Source organism: Triticum dicoccoides, chromosome 6A, assembly GCF_002162155.2.
Source record: "Triticum dicoccoides isolate Atlit2015 ecotype Zavitan chromosome 6A, WEW_v2.0, whole genome shotgun sequence".
NCBI classification, from domain to species: domain Eukaryota; kingdom Viridiplantae; phylum Streptophyta; class Magnoliopsida; order Poales; family Poaceae; genus Triticum; species Triticum dicoccoides.
The window spans coordinates 605,004,029-605,022,352 of record NC_041390.1 but is presented as its reverse complement, the minus strand read 5'-3'; the positions used below and the strand labels follow the sequence as shown (position 1 = coordinate 605,022,352).

At 45.7% G+C, this 18,324-nt stretch overlaps 1 pseudogene; it reads right to left on the bottom strand.

Annotated features, from left to right (window-relative positions):
• The window catches only part of LOC119316097, a 23,034-nt pseudogene extending 8,500 nt beyond the window's left edge, over positions 1 to 14,534 (bottom strand).
• Between the last annotated feature and the right edge of the window lie 3,790 nt (positions 14,535 to 18,324).

Below are 18,324 nucleotides of genomic sequence, written 5' to 3'. Positions count from 1 at the left end.
GTTTTTTTGTTTTCTTTGTTGCTTTATTTATTTTATTTCGTGATTAACTTTACTATAAAAATAGTTTTTTTCCTGTTTTTTTGATTTGTTTTTTGCATTATTTATTTTCTTTTGTTTTTTGCTTTAATTTTTAATTCTGTTTGATTTTAGGTTAGCAAAATTATAAACTTTCTGTTAGTGCCATTAGTTTTAGAAAAATTATAAACTTTCTGTTAGTGCCATTAGTTTTCAAATTTGAATAGTTAAAATTTGAATTCTTTGAAAATTATTTGAATCACAAGTTTGTGATTAACTTACTAAAAAATGAGAATAGATGCGCTTATAGAGAAAATTCAACCTAAATTCCTAGTAAATTTCTATGAATTTAGGTTAAACTTTTCTCTATTAGGGCATCTATTTTCACTTTGAGAGGAGCTCAACAAGAGAGAGAGGGAAGGGCTTATAAACCGGTGTGAGCCCCCTTCGGTTGGCGAGGTGGGACTAAACTCTGCCCGCAACGAGGACCAACCCGTTAGTCCCGGTTTGTGGCACAAACCGGGACTAATGGTCATGGGCCAGGGGCGAGGAGCAAAATTATAAACTTTCTGTTAGTGCCATTAGTTTTAGAAAGTTGAAAGTTGAAAGTTGGCATGGGCCAGGGACTAATGGTCATGGTATTACGAGGGCCGAACCATAAGACATGAAAGCATTTCAAATGAACTCTGAAAAAGTTGAAAGTTGGCATGGTATCATAATTTCACCCACATAGCATGTGCATGTATAAAACGGACAATGGTAGCATGTTCATGTGTTACAAAGTTGGCATGGTATCATCATAATAGTTGCGGGGGACAGTCTTCACTTTTTCTTCGCTTGTGTCATTTGCTTATTGCGCCGTAACCATGGATAATCTTGATTGTTTATCAGGATGCTTGGGTCAGCCTTGACATTGAAGGGAGGAATTTCATGAAACTTTTCATAATCTTCAGACATGTTTGTCTTGCCGTCCACTCCCAGGATGTCCCTTTTTCCTGAAAGAACTATGTGGCGCTTTGGCTCATCGTATGATGTATTCGCTTCCTTATCTTTCTTTTTCTCGGTTTGGTAGACATGTCCTTCACATAGATAACCTGTGCTACATCATTGGCTAGGACGAACGGTTCGTCAGTGTACCCAAGATTTTTCGGATCCACTGTTGTCATTCCGTACTGTGGGTCTACCTGTACCCCACCGCCTGACAGATTGACCCATTTGCACTTAAACAAAGGGACCTTAAAATCAGGTCCGTAGTCAAGTTCCCATATGTCCACTATGTAACCATAATATGTGTCCTTTCTGCTCTCGGTTGCTGCATCAAAGCGGACACCGTTGTTTTGGTTGGTGCTCTTTTGATCTTGGGCGATCGTGTAAAATGTATTCCCATTTATCTTGTATCCTTTGTAAGTCAATACAGTCAAAGATGGTCACCTGGACAACAAGTACAACTCATCACAAACAGTGTTATCACCTCTGAGACGTGTTTCCAACCAACTGCTGAAAGTCCTGATGTGTTCACATGTAATCCAGTCGTCGCACTGCTCCGGGTGTTTGGAGCGCAGACTGTTCTTGTGTTCATCGACATACGGGGTCACCAAGGTAGAGTTCTGTAGAACCGTGTAGTGTGCTTGAGACCAAGAATATCCGTCCCTGCATATTATTGAGTCACTTCCAAGAGTGCCTTTTCTAGTCAGTCTCCCCTCATACCGCGATTTAGGGAGACCTATCTTCTTAAGGCCAGGAATGAAGTCAACACAAAACCCGATAACATCCTCTGTTTGATGGCCCATGGAGATGCTTCCTTCTGGCCTAGCGCGGTTACAGACATATTTCTTTAGTACTCCCATGAACCTCTCAAAGGGGAACATATTGTGTAGAATACGGGCCCCAGGATGACAATCTCGTTGACTAGATGAACTAGGACGTGCATCATGATATTGAAGAAGGATGGTGGGAACACCAGCTCGAAATTGACAAGACATTGCGCCACATTAATCCTTAGCCTTGGTACGATTTCTAGATCGATCACCTTCTAAGAGATTGCATTGAGGAATGCACATAGCTTCACAATGGCTAATCAAACGTTTTCTGGTAGAAGCCCCCTCAATGCAACCGGAAGTAGTCGCGTCATAATCACGTGGCAGTCATGAGACTTTAGGTTCTGAAACTTTTTCTCTGGCATATTTATTATTCCCTTTATATTCAACGAGAAGTCAGTCGTGACCTTCATACTGAGCAGGCATTCAAAGAAGATTTCTTTCTCTTCTTCCGTACGAGCGTAGCTGGCAGGACCTTTATACTGCTTCGGAGGCATGCCGTCTTTTTCGTGCAAACGTTGTAGGTCCTCCCGTGCCTCAGGTGTATCTTTTGTCTTCCCATACACGCCCAAGAAGCCTAGCAGGTTCACGCAAAGGTTCTTCGTCACGTGCATCACGTCAATTGAAGAGCGGACCTCTAGGTCTTTCCAGTAGGGTAGGTCCCAAAATATAGATTTCTTCTTCCACATGGGTGCGTGTCCCTCAGCGTCATTCGGAACAGCTAGTCCACCGGGACCCTTTCCAAAGATTACGTAGTGTAAATCATTGACCATAGCAAGTACGTGATCACCGGTACGCATGGCGGGCTTCTCCCGGTGATCTGCCTCGCCTTTGAAATGCTTGCCTTTCTTTCGACATTGATGGTTGGTCGGAAGAAATCAATGATGGCCCAGGTACACATTCTTCCTGCATTTGTCCAGGTATATACTTTCAGTGTCATCTAAACAGTGCATGCATGCGTGGTATCCTTTGTTTGTCTGTCCTGAAAGGTTACTGAGAGCGGGCCAATCGTTGATGGTCACGAATAGCAACGCCTTAAGGTTAAATTCCTCCTGTCTGTGCTCATCCCACGTACGTACACCGTTTCCATTCCACAGCTGTAAAAGTTCTTCAACTAATGGTCTTAGGTACACATCAATTTCGTTGCCGGGTTGCTTAGGGCCTTGGATGAGAACTGGCATCATAATGAACTTCCGCTTCATGCACATCCAAGGAGGAAGGTTATACATACATAGAGTCACAGGCCAGGTGTTGGAAATATGCCCTAGAGGCAATAATAAATTGGTTATTATTATATTTCCTTGTTCATGATAATCGTTTATTATCCATGCTAGAATTTTATTGATAGGAAACTCAGATACATGTGTGGATACATAGACAACACCATGTCCCTAGTAAGCCTCTAGTTGACTAGCTCGTTGATCAATAGATGGTTACGGTTTCCTGACCATGGACATTGGATGTCATTGATAACAGGATCACATCATTAGGAGAATGATGTGATGGACAAATACCCAATCCTAAGCCTAGCACAAGATCATGTAGTTCGTATGCTAAAGCTTTTCTAATGTCAAGTATCATTTCCTTAGACCATGAGATTGTGCAACTCCCGGATACTGTAGGAGTGCTTTGGGTGTGCCAAACGTCACAACGTAACTGGGTGGCTATAAAGGTACACTACAGGTATCTCCGAAAGTGTCTGTTGGGTTGGCACGAATCGAGACTGGGATTTGTCACTCCATGTAAACGGAGAGGTATCTCTGGGCCCACTCGGTAGGACATCATCATAATGTGCACAATGTGATCAAGGAGTTGATCACGGGATGATGTGTTACGGAACGAGTAAAGAGACTTGCCGGTAACGAGATTGAACAAAGGTATCGGGATACCGACGATCGAATCTCGGGCAAGTATCGTACCACTAGACAAAGGGAATTGTATACGGGATTGATTAAGTCCTTGACATCGTGGTTCATCCGATGAGATCATCGTGGAACATGTGGGAGCCAACATGGGTATCCAGATCCCGCTGTTGGTTATTGACCCGAGAGTCATCTCGGTCATGTCTGCATGTCTCCCGAACCCGTAGGGTCTACACACTTAAGGTTCGGTGACGCTAGGGTTATAGAGATATTAGTATGCGGTAACCCGAAAGTTGTTCGGAGTCCCGGATGAGATCCCGGACGTCACGAGGAGTTCCGGAATGGTCCGGAGGTAAAGATTTATATATGGGAAGTCTTGTTTTGGTCGCCGGAAAAGTTTCGCGCATTATCGGTATTGTACCGGGAGTGCCGAAAGGGGTCCGGGGGTCCACCAAGGGGGTCCACCTGCCCCGGGGGGCCACATGGGCTGTAGGGGTGTGCGCCTTGGCCTATATGGGCCAAGGGCACCAGCCCCAAGAGGTCCATGCGCCAAGAGACAAGGGAAAGGAAGAGTCCTAAAAGGGGAAGGCACTTCCTAGGTGCCTTGGGGAGGAGGGACTCCTCCCTGGCCGCACCCTTCCTTGGAGGAAGGGCCAAGGCTGCGCCCCCCCTCTCCCTTGGCCCTATATATAGTGGGGGAAAGGGAGGGCAGCCGCACCTAAGCCCTGGCGCCTCCCTCTCCCTCCCATGACACATCTCCCTCCTCCCGCAGCGCTTGGCGAAGCCCTGTTGGAATCCCGCTACTTCCACCACCACGCCGTCGTGCTGCTGGATCTCCATCAACCTCTCCTCCCCCCTTGCTGGATCAAGAAGGAGGAGACGTCGCTGCTCCGTACGTGTGTTGAACGCGGAGGTGCCGTCCGTTCGGCGCTAGGATCATCGGTGATTTGGATCACGACGAGTACGACTCCATCAACCCCGTTCTCTTGAACGCTTCCGCGCGCGATCTACAAGGGTATGTAGATCCACTCCTCCCTCGTTTCTAGATGACTCCATAGATAGATCTTGGTGACACGTAGGAAAATTTTGAATTTATGCTACATTCCCCAACAGTGGCATCATGAGCTAGGTCTATGCGTAGTTTCTATGCACGAGTAGAACACAAAGTAGTTGTGGGCGTTGATTTTGTTCAATATGCTTACCGTTACTAGTCCAATCTTGATTCGGTGGCATTGTGGGATGAAGCGGCCCGGACCGACCTTACACGTACTCTTACGTGAGACTGGTTCCACCGACTGACATGCACTAGTTGCATAAGGTGGCTAGCGGGTGTCTGACTCTCCCACTTTAGTCGGATCGGATTCGATGAAAAGGGTCCTTATGAAGGGTAAATAGAAATTGGCATATCACGTTGTGGTTTTTGCGTAGGTAAGAAACGTTCTTGCTAGAAACCCATAGCAGCCACGTAAAACATGCAAACAACAATTAGAGGACGTCTAACTTGTTTTTGCAGGGTATGCTATGTGATGTGATATGGCCAAAAGGATGTGATGAATGATATATGTGATGTATGAGATTGATCATGTTCTTGTAATAGGAATCACGACTTGCATGTCGATGAGTATGACAATCGGCAGGAGCCATAGGAGTTGTCTTTATTTATTATATGACCCGCGTGTCATTGAACAACGCCATGTAATTACTTTACTTTATTGCTAACCGTTAGCTGTAGTAGTAGAAGTAATAGTTGGCGAGACAACTTCATGAAGACATGATGATGGAGATCATGATGATGGAGATCATTGTGTCATGCCGGTGACGATGATGATCATGGAGCCCCGAAGATGGAGATCAAAAGGAGCAAAGTGATGATGGCCATATCATGTCACTATTTGATTGCATGTGATGTTTATCATGTTTATACATCTTATTTGCTTAGAACGACGGTAGTAAATAAGATGATCCCTCATTAAAATTTCAAGAAAGTGTCCCCCCTAACTATGCACCATTGCGAAAGTTCGTCGTTTCGAAGCACCACGTGATGATCGGGTGTGATAGATTCTTACGTTCGAATACAACGGGTGTTGACGAGCCTAGCATGTACAGACATGGCCTCGGAACACATGCAAAACACTTAGGTTGACTTGACGAGCCTAGCATGTACAGACATGGCCTCGGAACATAAGAGACCGAAAGGTCAAGCATGAGTCGTATGGTAGATACGATCAACATGAAGATGTTCACCGATGTTGACTAGTCCGTCTCACGTGATGATCGGACACGGCCTAGTTGACTCGGATCATGTAATCACTTAGATGCCTAGAGGGATGTCTATCTGAGTGGGAGTTCATGAACTTAATTATCCTGAACATAGTCAAAAGGATTTTGCAAATTATGTCGTAGCTCGCGCTTTAGTTCTACTATTTAGATATGTTCCTAGAGAAAATTTAGTTGAAAGTTGGTAGTAGCAATTATGCGGACTAGGTCCATAAACTAAGGATTGTCCTCATTGCTTCATAGAAGGCTTATGTCCTTAATGCACCGCTCAGTGTGCTGAAACTCAAACGTCATCTGTGGATGTTGCGAACATCTGACATACACATTTTGATAACTACGTGATAGTTCAGTTAAACGGTTTAGAATTGAGGCACCGAAGACGGTTTTGAAACATCGCGAAACATATGAGATGTTTCGAGGGCTGAAATTGGGATTTCAGGCTCGTGCCCACGTCAAGAGGTATAAGACCTCCGACGATTTTCTTAGCCCACAAACTAAGGGAGAAAAGCTCAATTGTTGAGCTTGTGCTCAGATTGTCTGAGTACAACAATTGCTTGAATCGAGTGGGAGTTGATCTTCCAGATGAAATAGTGATGGTTCTCCGAAGTCATTACCACCAAGCTGCTTGAGCTTCGTGATGAACTATAATATATCAGGGACATATATGATGATCCTTGAGATATTCGCGATGTTTGACACCACAAAAGTAGAGATCAAGAAGGAGCATCAATTGTTGATGGTTGGTGAAACCACTAGTTTCAAGAAGGGCAAGGGCAAAAAGGGATGCTTCATGAAACGGAAAATCAGCTGCTCCTCTAGTGAAGAAACCCAAGGTTGAACCCAAACCCGAGACTAAGTGCTTCTGTAATAAAGGGAACAACCACTAGAGTAGAATTACCCTAGATACTTGGTAGATAAGAAGGCTGGCAAGGTCGATAGAAGTATATTGGATGTATTATGTTAATGTGTACTTTACTAGTACTCCTAGTAGCACCAGTGTATTAGATACCGGTTCGGTTGCTAAGTGTTAGTAACTCGAAATAAAAGCTACGGAATAAATGGAGACTAGCTAAAGGTGAGATGACGATATGTGTTGGAAGTATTTCCACGGTTGATCAAATATCGTACGCTCCCTCTACCATCGAGATTGGTGTTTGCGTTGAGCATAGACATGATTGGATTATGTCTATCGCAATACGGTTATTCATTTAAAGAGAATAATGGTTACTCTGTTTATTTGAATAATACCTTCAATGGTCTTACACCTGAAATGAATGGTTTATTGAATCTCGATCGTAGTGATACACATGTTCATGCCAAAAGATAGTAATGATAGTACCACCTACTTGTGGCACTGCCACATAAGTCATATCAGTATAAAACGCATGAAGAAGCTCCATGTTGATGGATCTTTGGGCTCACTTGTTTTGAAAGGTTTGAGACATGCGAACCATGTCTATTGGTGTATATGCATGAAGAAACTCCATGCAAATGGACCGTTTGGACTCACTTGATTTTGAATCACTTGAGACATGCAAATCATACCACATGGGCAAGATGACTGAAAGCCTCGTTTTCAGTAAAATGGAACTAGAAAGCAACTTGTTGGAAGTAATACATTTTGATGTGTGCAATCCAATGAGTGCTGAGGCATGTAGTGGATATCGTTATGTTCTTATTTCACAGATGATTTGAGTAGATGTTGAGTATATTTACTTGATGAATCACGAGTCTGAATTATTGAAAGGTTCAAGTAATTTCAGGGTGAAGTTGAAAGATCGTCGTGACAAGAGGATAAAATATCTATGATATGATCATAGAGATGAATATCCGAATTACGAGTTTGGCACAGAATTAAGACATTGTGGAAATTGTTTCACAACTAATACAGCCTGGAACACCATAGTGTGATGGTGTGTCCGAACATCATAACTGCACCCTATTGGATATGATGCATACCATGATGTCTCTTATCAAATTACCATGATAGTTTATGGGTTAGGCATTAAAGACAACCACATTCACTTTAAATAGGGCACCACATAATTCCGATGAGATGACACCATATGAACTATGGTTTAGAGAAACCTAAGCTGTCATTTCTTAGAAGTTTGGGGCTGCGACGCTTATGTGAAAAGTTTCAGGCTGATAAGCTCAAACCCAAAGCGGATAAATGCATCTTCATAGGACATCCAAAACAGTTGGGTATACCTCCTATCTCAGATCCGAAAGCAATAAGGGATTGTTTCTAGAATCGGGTCCTTTCTCGAGGAAAAGTTTCTCTCGAAAGAATTGAGTGGGAGGATGGTGGAGACTTGATGAGGTTACTGAACCGTCACTTCAACTAGTGTATAGCAGGGCACAAAGAGTTGTTCCTGTGGCACCTACACCAATTGAAGTGGAAGCTTATGATATTGATCATGAGACTTCGGATCAAGTCACTCCCAAACCTCGTAGGATGACAAGGATGCGTACTACTTCAGAGTGGTACGTAATCCTGTCTTGGAAGTCATGTTGCTAGACAACAATGAACCTACGAGCTATGGAGAAGCGATGGTGGGCCTAGATTCCAAAATGGCTCGAGGCCATATAATCCGAGAGAGGATCCAGATATGAAAACAAAGTGTAGACTTTGGGAGAACTACTTGATGGTCGTAAGGCTGTTAGGTACATATGGATTTTAAAAGGAAGACGGACAATGATGGTAGGTATCACCATTAAGAAAGCTCGACTTGTCGTTAAGATGTTTTCTGACAAGTTCAAGGAGTTGACTGCGATGAGACTTTCTCACTCGTACCGATGCTAAGAGTCTGTTGGAATTATATTAGCAATTACTGCATTATTTGTGAAATCTTGCAGATAGGATGCCAAAAAACCATTGTTTCCTCGACGATTTTTGAGGAAAGGTTGTATGTGATACAACCGGAAGGTTTTGTTAATCCTGAAAGATGCTAATAAGTATGCAAAGCTCCAGCAATCCTTCTAAGGACTGGAGTAAGCATCTCGGAGTTGGAATGTATGCTTTGATAAGATGATCAAAGTTTTGGGTGTATACAAAGTTTATGAGAAACTTGTATTTCCAAAGAAGTGAGTGGGAGCACTATAGAATTTCTGATAAATATATGTTGTTGACATATTGTTGATCAGAAATGATGTAGAATTTCTGGAAAGCACATAAGGTTATTTGGAAAGTGTTTTTCAATGGAAAGCCTGGATTAAGCTACTTGAACATTGAGCATCAAGATCTATAAGGATAGATCAAAATTCTTAATGGTACTTTCAAATGAGCACATACCTTGACATGATCTTGAAGGTGTTCAAGATGGATCAGTCAAAGAAGGAGTTCTTGACGGAGTTGTAAGGTATGAAGTTAAGACTTAAAGCTCGATCACAACAGAAGAAAGAGGAAGGACGAAGGTCGTCCCCTATGCTTTTATCATAGGCTCTCTACAGTATGCTATGCTGTGTACCGCACCTGAAGTGTGCCTTGCCATGAGTCAGTCAAGGGGTACAAGAGTGATCCAAGAATGGATCACAGGACAACGGTCAAAGTTATCCTTAGTAACTAGTGGACTAAGGAATTTTCTCGATTATGGAGGTGGTAAAAGAGTTCGTCGTAAGGGGTTACGCCGATGCAAACTTTGACACTAATCCAGATTATTCTGAGTAGTAAACTGGATTCGTATAGTAGAACAGTTATTTGGAATAGCTCCAAATAGAACGTGGTAGCTGCATCTGGGAGATGACATAGAGATTTGTAAAGCACACACGGATCTAAAAGGTTCAGATCCGTTGACTATAACATCTCTCACAAGCATAACATGATCAAACCCAGAACTCATCGAGTGTTAATCACATGGTAATGTGAACTAGATTATTGACTCTAGTAGACTCTTTGGGTGTTAGTCACATGGGGATGTGACCTTGAGTGTTAATCACATATCAATGTGAACTGGATTATTGACTCTAGTGCAAGTGGGAGACTGTTGGAAATATGCCCTAGAGGCAATAATAAATTGGTTATTATTATATTTCCTTGTTCATGATAATCGTTTATTATCCATGCTAGAATTGTATTGATAGGAAACTCAGATACATGTGTGGATACATAGACAACACCATGTCCCTAGTAAGCCTCTAGTTGACTAGCTCGTTGATCAATAGATGGTTACGGTTTCCTGACCATGGACATTGGATGTCATTGATAACGGGATCACATCATTAGGAGAATGATGTGATGGACAAAGACCCAATCCTAAGCCTAGCACAAGATCATGTAGTTCGTATGATAAAGCTTTTCTAATGTCATGTATCATTTCCTTAGACCATGAGATTGTGCAACTACCGGATACCGTAGGAGTGCTTTGGGTGTGCCAAACGTCACAACGTAACTGGGTGGCTATAAAGGTACACTACAGGTATCTCCGAAAGTGTCTGTTGGGTTGGCACGAATCGAGACTGGGATTTGTCACTCCGTGTAAACGGGGAGGTATCTCTGGGCCCACTCGGTAGGACATCATCATAATGTGCACAATGTGATCAAGGAGTTGATCACGGGATGATGTGTTACGAAACGAGTAAAGAGACTTGCCAGTAACGAGATTGAACAAAGGTATCGGGATACCGACGATGGAATCTCGGGAAAGTATCGTACCGCTAGACAAAGGGAATTGTATACGGGATTGATTAAGTCCTTGACATCGTGGTTCATCCGATGAGATCATCGTGGAACATGTGGGAGCCAACATGGGTATCCAGATCCCGCTGTTGGTTATTGACCGGAGAGTCATCTCGGTCATGTCTGCATGTCTCCCGAACCCGTAGGGTCTACACACTTAAGGTTCGGTGACGCTAGGGTTATAGAGATATTAGTATGCGGTAACCCGAAAGTTGTTCGGAGTCCCGGATGAGATCCCGGACGTCACGAGAAGTTCCGGAATGGTCCGGAGATAAAGATTTATATATGGGAAGTCTTGTTTTGGTCGCCGGAAAAGTTTCGCGGATTATCGGTATTGTACCGGGAGTGCCGAAAGGGGTCCGGGGGTCCACCAAGGGGGTCCACCTGCCCTGGGGGGCCACATGGGCTGTAGGGGTGTACGCCTTGGCCTATATGGGCCAAGGGCACCAGCCCTAAGAGGCCCATGCGCCAAGAGATAAGGGAAAGGAAGAGTCCTAAAAGGGGAAGGCACTTCCTAGGTGCCTTGGGGAGGAGGGACTCCTCCCTGGCCGCACCCTTCCTTGGAGGAAGGGCCAAGGCTATGCCCCCTCTCCCTTGGCCCTATATATATTGGGGGAAAGGGAGGGCAGCCGCACCTAAGCCCTGGCGCCTCCCTCTCCCTCCCATGACACATCTCCCTCCTCCCGCAGCGCTTGGCGAAGCCCTGTTGGAATCCCGCTACTTCCACCACCATGCCGTTGTGCTGCTGGATCTCCATCAACCTCTCCTCCCCCCTTGCTGGATCAAGAAGGAGGAGACGTCGCTGCTCCGTACGTGTGTTGAATGCGGAGGTGCCGTCCGTTCGGCGCTAGGATCATCGGTGATTAGGATCACGACGAGTACGACTCCATCAACCCCGTACTCTTGAACGCTTCCGCGCGCGATCTACAAGGGTATGTAGATCCACTCCTCCCTCGTTGCTAGATGACTCCATAGATAGATCTTTGTGACACGTAGGAAAATTTTGAATTTATGCTACGTTCCCCAACACCAGGTGCTGTGATTGCTGCTCTGCTCCCCGAAAGGATTAATGCCATCCACGCTTAAAGCAAACCATACATTCCTTGTGTCCTTTGTAAACTCATCCCAGTACTTTCTCTCGATTTTTCTCCACTGCGACCCGTCAGCGGGTGCTCTCAACTTCCCATCTTTCTTTCGGTTCTCACTGTGCCATCGCATCAACTTGGCATGCTCTTCGTTTCTGAACAGACGTTTCAACCGTGGTATTATAGGAGCATACCACATCACCTTCGCAGGAACCCTTTCCTGGGGGGCTCGCCGTCAACATCACCAGGGTCATCTCGTCTGATCTTATACCGCAATGCACCGCATACCGGGCATGCGTTCAGATCCTTGTATGCACCGCGGTAGAGGATGCAGTCATTAGGGCATGCATGTATCTTCTCCACCTCCAATCCTAGAGGGCATACGACCTTCTTTGCTGCGTATGTACTGTCGGGCAATTCGTTATCCTTTGGAAGCTTCTTCTTTAATATTTTCAGTAGCTTCTCAAATCCTTTGTCAGCCACAGCATTCTCTGCCTTCCACTGCAGCAATTCCAGTACGGTACCGAGCTTTGTGTTGCCATCTTCGCAATTGGGGTATAACCCTTTTTTGTGATCCTCTAACATGCGATCGAACTTCAGCTTCTCCTTTTGACTTTCGCATTGCGTCCTTGCATCGATAATGACCCGGCAGAGATCATCATCATCGGGCACATCGTCTGGTTCCTCTTGATCTTCAGCAGCTTCACCCGTTGCAGCATCATTGGGCACATCGTCTGGTTCCACTTGATCTTCACCAGCTCCCCCCGTTGCAGCATCGCCGTATTCAGGGGCACATAGTTGTCATCATACTCTTCTTCTTCGCCGTCTTCCATCATAACCCCTATTTCTCCATGCCTCGTCTAAACATTATAGTGTGGCATGAAGCCGTTGTAAAGCAGGTGAGAGTCAAGGATTTTCCGGTTAGAGTAAGACCTCGTATTCCCACATTCAGTGCATGAACAACACATAAAACCATTCTCCTTGTTTGCCTCAGCCGCATCGAGAAACTCATGCACGCCCTTAATGTACTCGCAGGTGTGTCTGTCACCGTACATCCATTGCCGGTTCATCTGCGTGCATTATATATAATTAAGTGTCTAAATTAATAGAAGTTCATCATCACATTAAAACCAAAGTGCATACATAGTTCTCATCTAACAACATATAGCTCTCCAGAGCATCTAATTAATTAAACCATACATTGAAACTATGTAAAACATTTCAATGCGAAAACAAATGCGATCATAATCGCAACCAAGGTAACAATTGATCCAACGACATAATGATATCAAGCCTCGGTATGAATGGCATATTTTCTAATCTTTATAATCTTCAAGCGCATTGCATCCATCTTGATCTTGTGATCATCGACGACATCCGCAACATGCAACTCCAATATCATCTTCTCCTCCTCAAATTTTTTATTTTTTCCTTCAACAAATTGTTTTCTTCTTCAACTAAATTTAACCTCTCGACAATAGGGTCGGTTGGCATTTCCGATTCACATACATCCTACATAAATAAAATCTATGTCACGTTGGTCGGCCTAATTTTCATAAACAATAAATGAACCAATAGTTATAAAGATAATATATATACCACATCCGAATCATAGATAGGACGAGGGCCGACGGGGGCGGATATCAAAACCATCGCACTATATAAGATGCAATAATAAAAGTAAGAAAATAATACAAGTATCTATGTAAACATACAAGTAAGAATATTTTTCCTTTCAGAAAGAAGATAAGAACAAGAGGCTCACCACGGTGGTGCCGGCGATGAGCTCGGCGCGGGTGATCGACGGCGGTGAAGACGGGGACGGGGCGTGACGGACCGCTAAACCTAGACAAATATTATGGAAAATGGAGCTTGGAGGTCGAGCTTGGAGAGGTGAAAGCTTAAGTAGTGTGGCTCGGGCATTCCATCGAACACCTTGTGTGCATAGGAGGTGAGCTAGAGCACCACCAAGCCCTCTCCCCCTCGGCCAGAGAAAAACAGAGCACTGGGGTGCTCTGCTCGCGAGCGAGGGGTATATATAGGCACCTCATTGGTCCCGGTTGGTGACATGAGCCGAGACTAAAGGGGAGCCTTTGGTCCCGGTTCAAGCCACCAACCGGGACCAATGGTGGTGGGCTAGGAGCGAGGCCCATTGGTCCCGGTTCATCCCACCAACCGGGACCAAAAAGTCCAGATGAACCGGGACCAATGGCCCACGTGGCCCGGTCGGCCCCCTGGGCTCACGAACCGGGACCAATACCCACATTGGTCCCGGTTCTGGACTGAACCGGGACTAATGGGCTGACTCGGCCTGGACCAAAGTCCTGTTTTCTACTAGTGTTCTGAGTATAGTAGTAACCCACCTCCTGCTGCGACAACGACGCGACTTGCCCTGCCTCCTCCCCCGCCTTGTCGGCGAGGTAGCACTCCATTTTTGCTTTCACCGGAGTCTCGACATCTTCATCAAGGACTAAAGCGAGGGATATATACTCTGTGTAGGCCGGGGCCATACCGTTTGGAAAGTAGTCGATGCACCAACGGTGGCCGCCGGCTATGAAGTGGTGGGACCTGGTGTACTCTCCCGTGAGATGGCAATCGATGGTGCTGGAGTAGCCATCGATCGTGAGAATGTGGTGGCCACTCTCGCAACCATGACGGCAGCTTACCACTTGCCAGTGGTCAACATTGGCGACCTGCTGCGCGGAATCTTGTCGCCGGACCTCATCCTCTTCTTGCCGACGATGGATGACATTGCCGATGGAAAGCTCATTCTTAGATGTTTGTAATCATCGGTGGCCATGACGGCCCACAGATTCGCCGGAGTGGCGAGAAAATTGTAGCAACTCATCTTCAGCCCCTCACAACGGTGCTTCTCCGGCAAGTGCCAGTATGGTCGCCACTGTGCCGACATGGACGTACTCACACAGCTTCTCCTCACACATGGCCTTGAGACGCTCCATGCCGTACCTGTCCGCCGCGAAGAGAAGATGCTGGCACGTCACGCTTTCATCTTTCTTGCTAATCGTCTCTGCCAACGAGTCGGTGTACATGAAATAGATAAACGCCTTGAACGCCTTGGCCTCTATGTCTCCTATGTGCACGACAGTACCGTTGGTGATGGCATTCATCGGTGCGGGTGCGAGGAGCTCGGCTGCGAAGACGGGCGAGCGTGCTGGGAGCAAGCACCGGTGCGCCGCGACGGTCTCGCCGCCGATCTTGAACACTACGTCAGCGCCATTCTTGGTCTCGAGGAGCTCGGCCAGGTGCTGGAGAATATTGCTGGGGGGCACGGAGACCAGAGGCGTGGTGTCCCTGACGCGGCATCCTTTGACGACCGCGATGTTGCATCGGATGGTGAATGAGTCGTTCTTGAGATGCTGGGATCTCTTCATGTCCTCCGCTCTAATGAAGGTCGCGTAGGTCGAGCCGTTTTCCCTGGTATAGTATCCCATCTTAGCGAACGACAGCCACGCAGCTTGCTCCGCCTCCTCTTTCGCCTCGCTGGCGAGGCAGAAGCAGTGCTTCATCTTCACGGGGGCCTTAACATCTTCGTCGAGGAGTAGACCGAGGGATACGTGGTCCGCGTAGGCCGCGTCCACGCCGTTTGGGAAGTAGGTGACGCACCAGTTGTGGCCGCCGACTTGGAAGGGCGGCGACCTGCAGTAGTTCCCGGTGGGATGGCCATCGATGGTGATGGAGTAGCCATCGATGGTGTAAGTGTAGTGGCCGCTCTCCGTGCGGCCAACGATGACGGAGCTCGACCGCTTGCCGGTGGACAACATTGTGGACCTGCTCGACCTCAACCGGTTCTTGCCGATGGACAAGATTAATCGGCGATCGATCGATTTGACCTGCTACTCGGTGGAATTAGGAGCTGAAAAGGTTTGTGCAACTGCGATGCCTCTAGTTTGCCGCTGCACGATTCGGTAGATCAAAGAGCTATATATGCGAGTCAAGTCCGAGTCAAATTAAACGTACGCGTAGGTATTCCTTTCCTTTCGACGCTTAGGTTAGCTATTCTTTATAGTATTTCGAGAGAAAAATATATATTCTATAGTACTAGTACTAAAATTAGTGTTTTTTTAACACAGTACATACCCAAATGCTCATACATCCACACATACACTTGTCCCTATAAACGAGTGCACGCACACCATGTCCCTATGAGCACCTCTGAGAGACTTAGTCGGCACATCATTTTGAGATTCATGAAGTCGTCACAGACACCTTCGTAGTCGACAGAAACATCTTTTCTCACCGAACGCACATCGCTAGATGGCTTGAAATAAATTCAGACTTTGGGTATGAGCATTTGGGTATATACTCTGCGAGGACTAAACGTCTATTCTTAGTCGGCACTCCATTTTCGCTTTCACCGGAGTCTCGACATCTTCATCAAGGACTAAAGCGAGGGTTATATACCACTAGTAGAAAAGGGGGCAACGCTCCAGGCCGGGTCAGCCCATTAGTCCCGGTTCAGTTCAGAATCGGGACCAATGGGGGCATTGGATCCGGTTCGTGAGCCTAGAGGGCCGGCCGGGCCACGTGGACCATTGGTCCCGGTTCGTCTGGACCTTTTGGTCCCGGTTGGTGGGACGAACCGGGACCAATGGGCCTCGCTCCTGGCCCACCATCATTGGTCCTGGTTGGTGGCTTGAACCGGGACCAAAGCTCCCCTTTAGTCCCGGTTCATGTCACCAACCAGGACCAATGAGGTGATTATATATACCCCCTCACATAAGAGCAGAGCACACTGCTCTGTTTTTTTCTGGCCGAGGGGGAGAGGGCTTGGTGGTGCTCTAGCTCACCTCCTATGCACACAAGGTATTCGATGGAATGTCCGAGCCAGACTACTTAAGCTTTCTCCTCTCCAAGCTCGACCTCCACGCTCCATTTTCCTCAATATTTATCTAGGTTTAGCGGTCCGTCATGCCCCGTCCCCGTCTTCACCGCCGTCGATCACCCGCGCCGAGCTCATCGCCGGCACCACCGTGGTGAGCCTCTTGTTCTTATCTTTTTTCTGAAAGGAAAAATATTCTTACTTGTATGTTTACATAGATACTTGTATTATTTTCTTACTTTTATTATTGCATCTTATATAGTGTGATGGTTTTGGTATCTGCCCCCATCGGCCCTCGTCCTGTCTATGATTCGGATGTGGTATATATATTATCTTTATAACTATTGGTTCATTTATTGTTTATGAAAATTATGCCGACCAACGTGACATAGATTTTATTTATATAGGATGTATGTGAATCGGAAATTCCAACCGACCCTATTGTCGAGAGGTTAAATTTAGTTGAAGAAGAAAACAATTTGTTAAAGGAAAAAATAAAAAAAATTGAGGAGGAGAAGATGATATTGGAGTTGCATGTTGCGGATGTCGTCGATGATCACAAGATCAAGATGAATGCAATGCGCTTGAAGATTAGAAAGATTAGAAAATATGCCATTCATACCGAGGCTTGGTATCATTATGCCGTTGGATCAATTGTTACCTTGGTTGCGATTATGATCGCATTTGTTTTCGCATTGAAATGTTTTACATAGTTTCAATGTATGGTTTAATTAATTAGATGCTCTAGAGAGCTATATGTTGTTAGATGAGAACTATGTATGGACTTTGGTTTTAATGTGATGATGAACTTCTATTAATTTGGACACTTAATTATATATAATGCACGCAGATGAACCGACAATGGATGTACGGTGACAGACACACCTCCGAGTACATTAAGGGCGTGCATGAGTTTCTCGATGCGGCTGAGGCAAATAAGCAGAATTGTTTTATGTGTTGTCCATGCACTGAATGTGGGAATACGAGGTCTTACTCTAACCGGAAAATCCTTCACTTCCACCTGCTTTACAAGGGTTTCATGCCACACAATAATGTTTGGACGAGGCATGGAGAAATAGGGGTTATGATGGAAGACGGCGAAGAAGAAGAGTATGATGACAACTATGTGCCCCCTGAATACGGTGATGCTGTAACGGGGGGAGCTGGTGAAGATCAAGAGGAACCAGATGATATGCCCAATGATGCTGCAACGGGTGAAGCTGCTGAAGATCAAGAGCAACCAGACGATGTGCCCGATGATGATGATCTCCGCCGGGTCATTGTCGATGCAAGAACGCAATGCGAAAGTCAAAAGGAGAAGATGAAGTTCAATCGCATGTTAGAGGATCACAAAAAAGGGTTGTACCCCAATTGCGAAGATGGCAACACAAATCTCGGTACCGTACTGGAATTGCTGCAGTGGAAGGCAGAGAATGCTGTGGCTGACAAAGGATTTGAGAAGCTACTGAAAATATTGAAGAAGAAGCTTCCAAAGGATAACGAATTGCCCGACAATACATACGCATCAAAGAAGGTCGTATGCCCTCTAGGATTGGAGGTGGAGAAGATACATGCATGCCCTAATGACTGCATCCTCTACCGCGGTGCATACAAGGATCTGAACGCATGCCCGGTATGCGATGCATTGCGGTATAAGATCAGACGAGATGGACCTGGTGATGTTGACGGTGAGCCCCCCAGGAAGAGGGTTCCTGCGAAGGTGATGTTGTATGCTCCTATAATACTACAG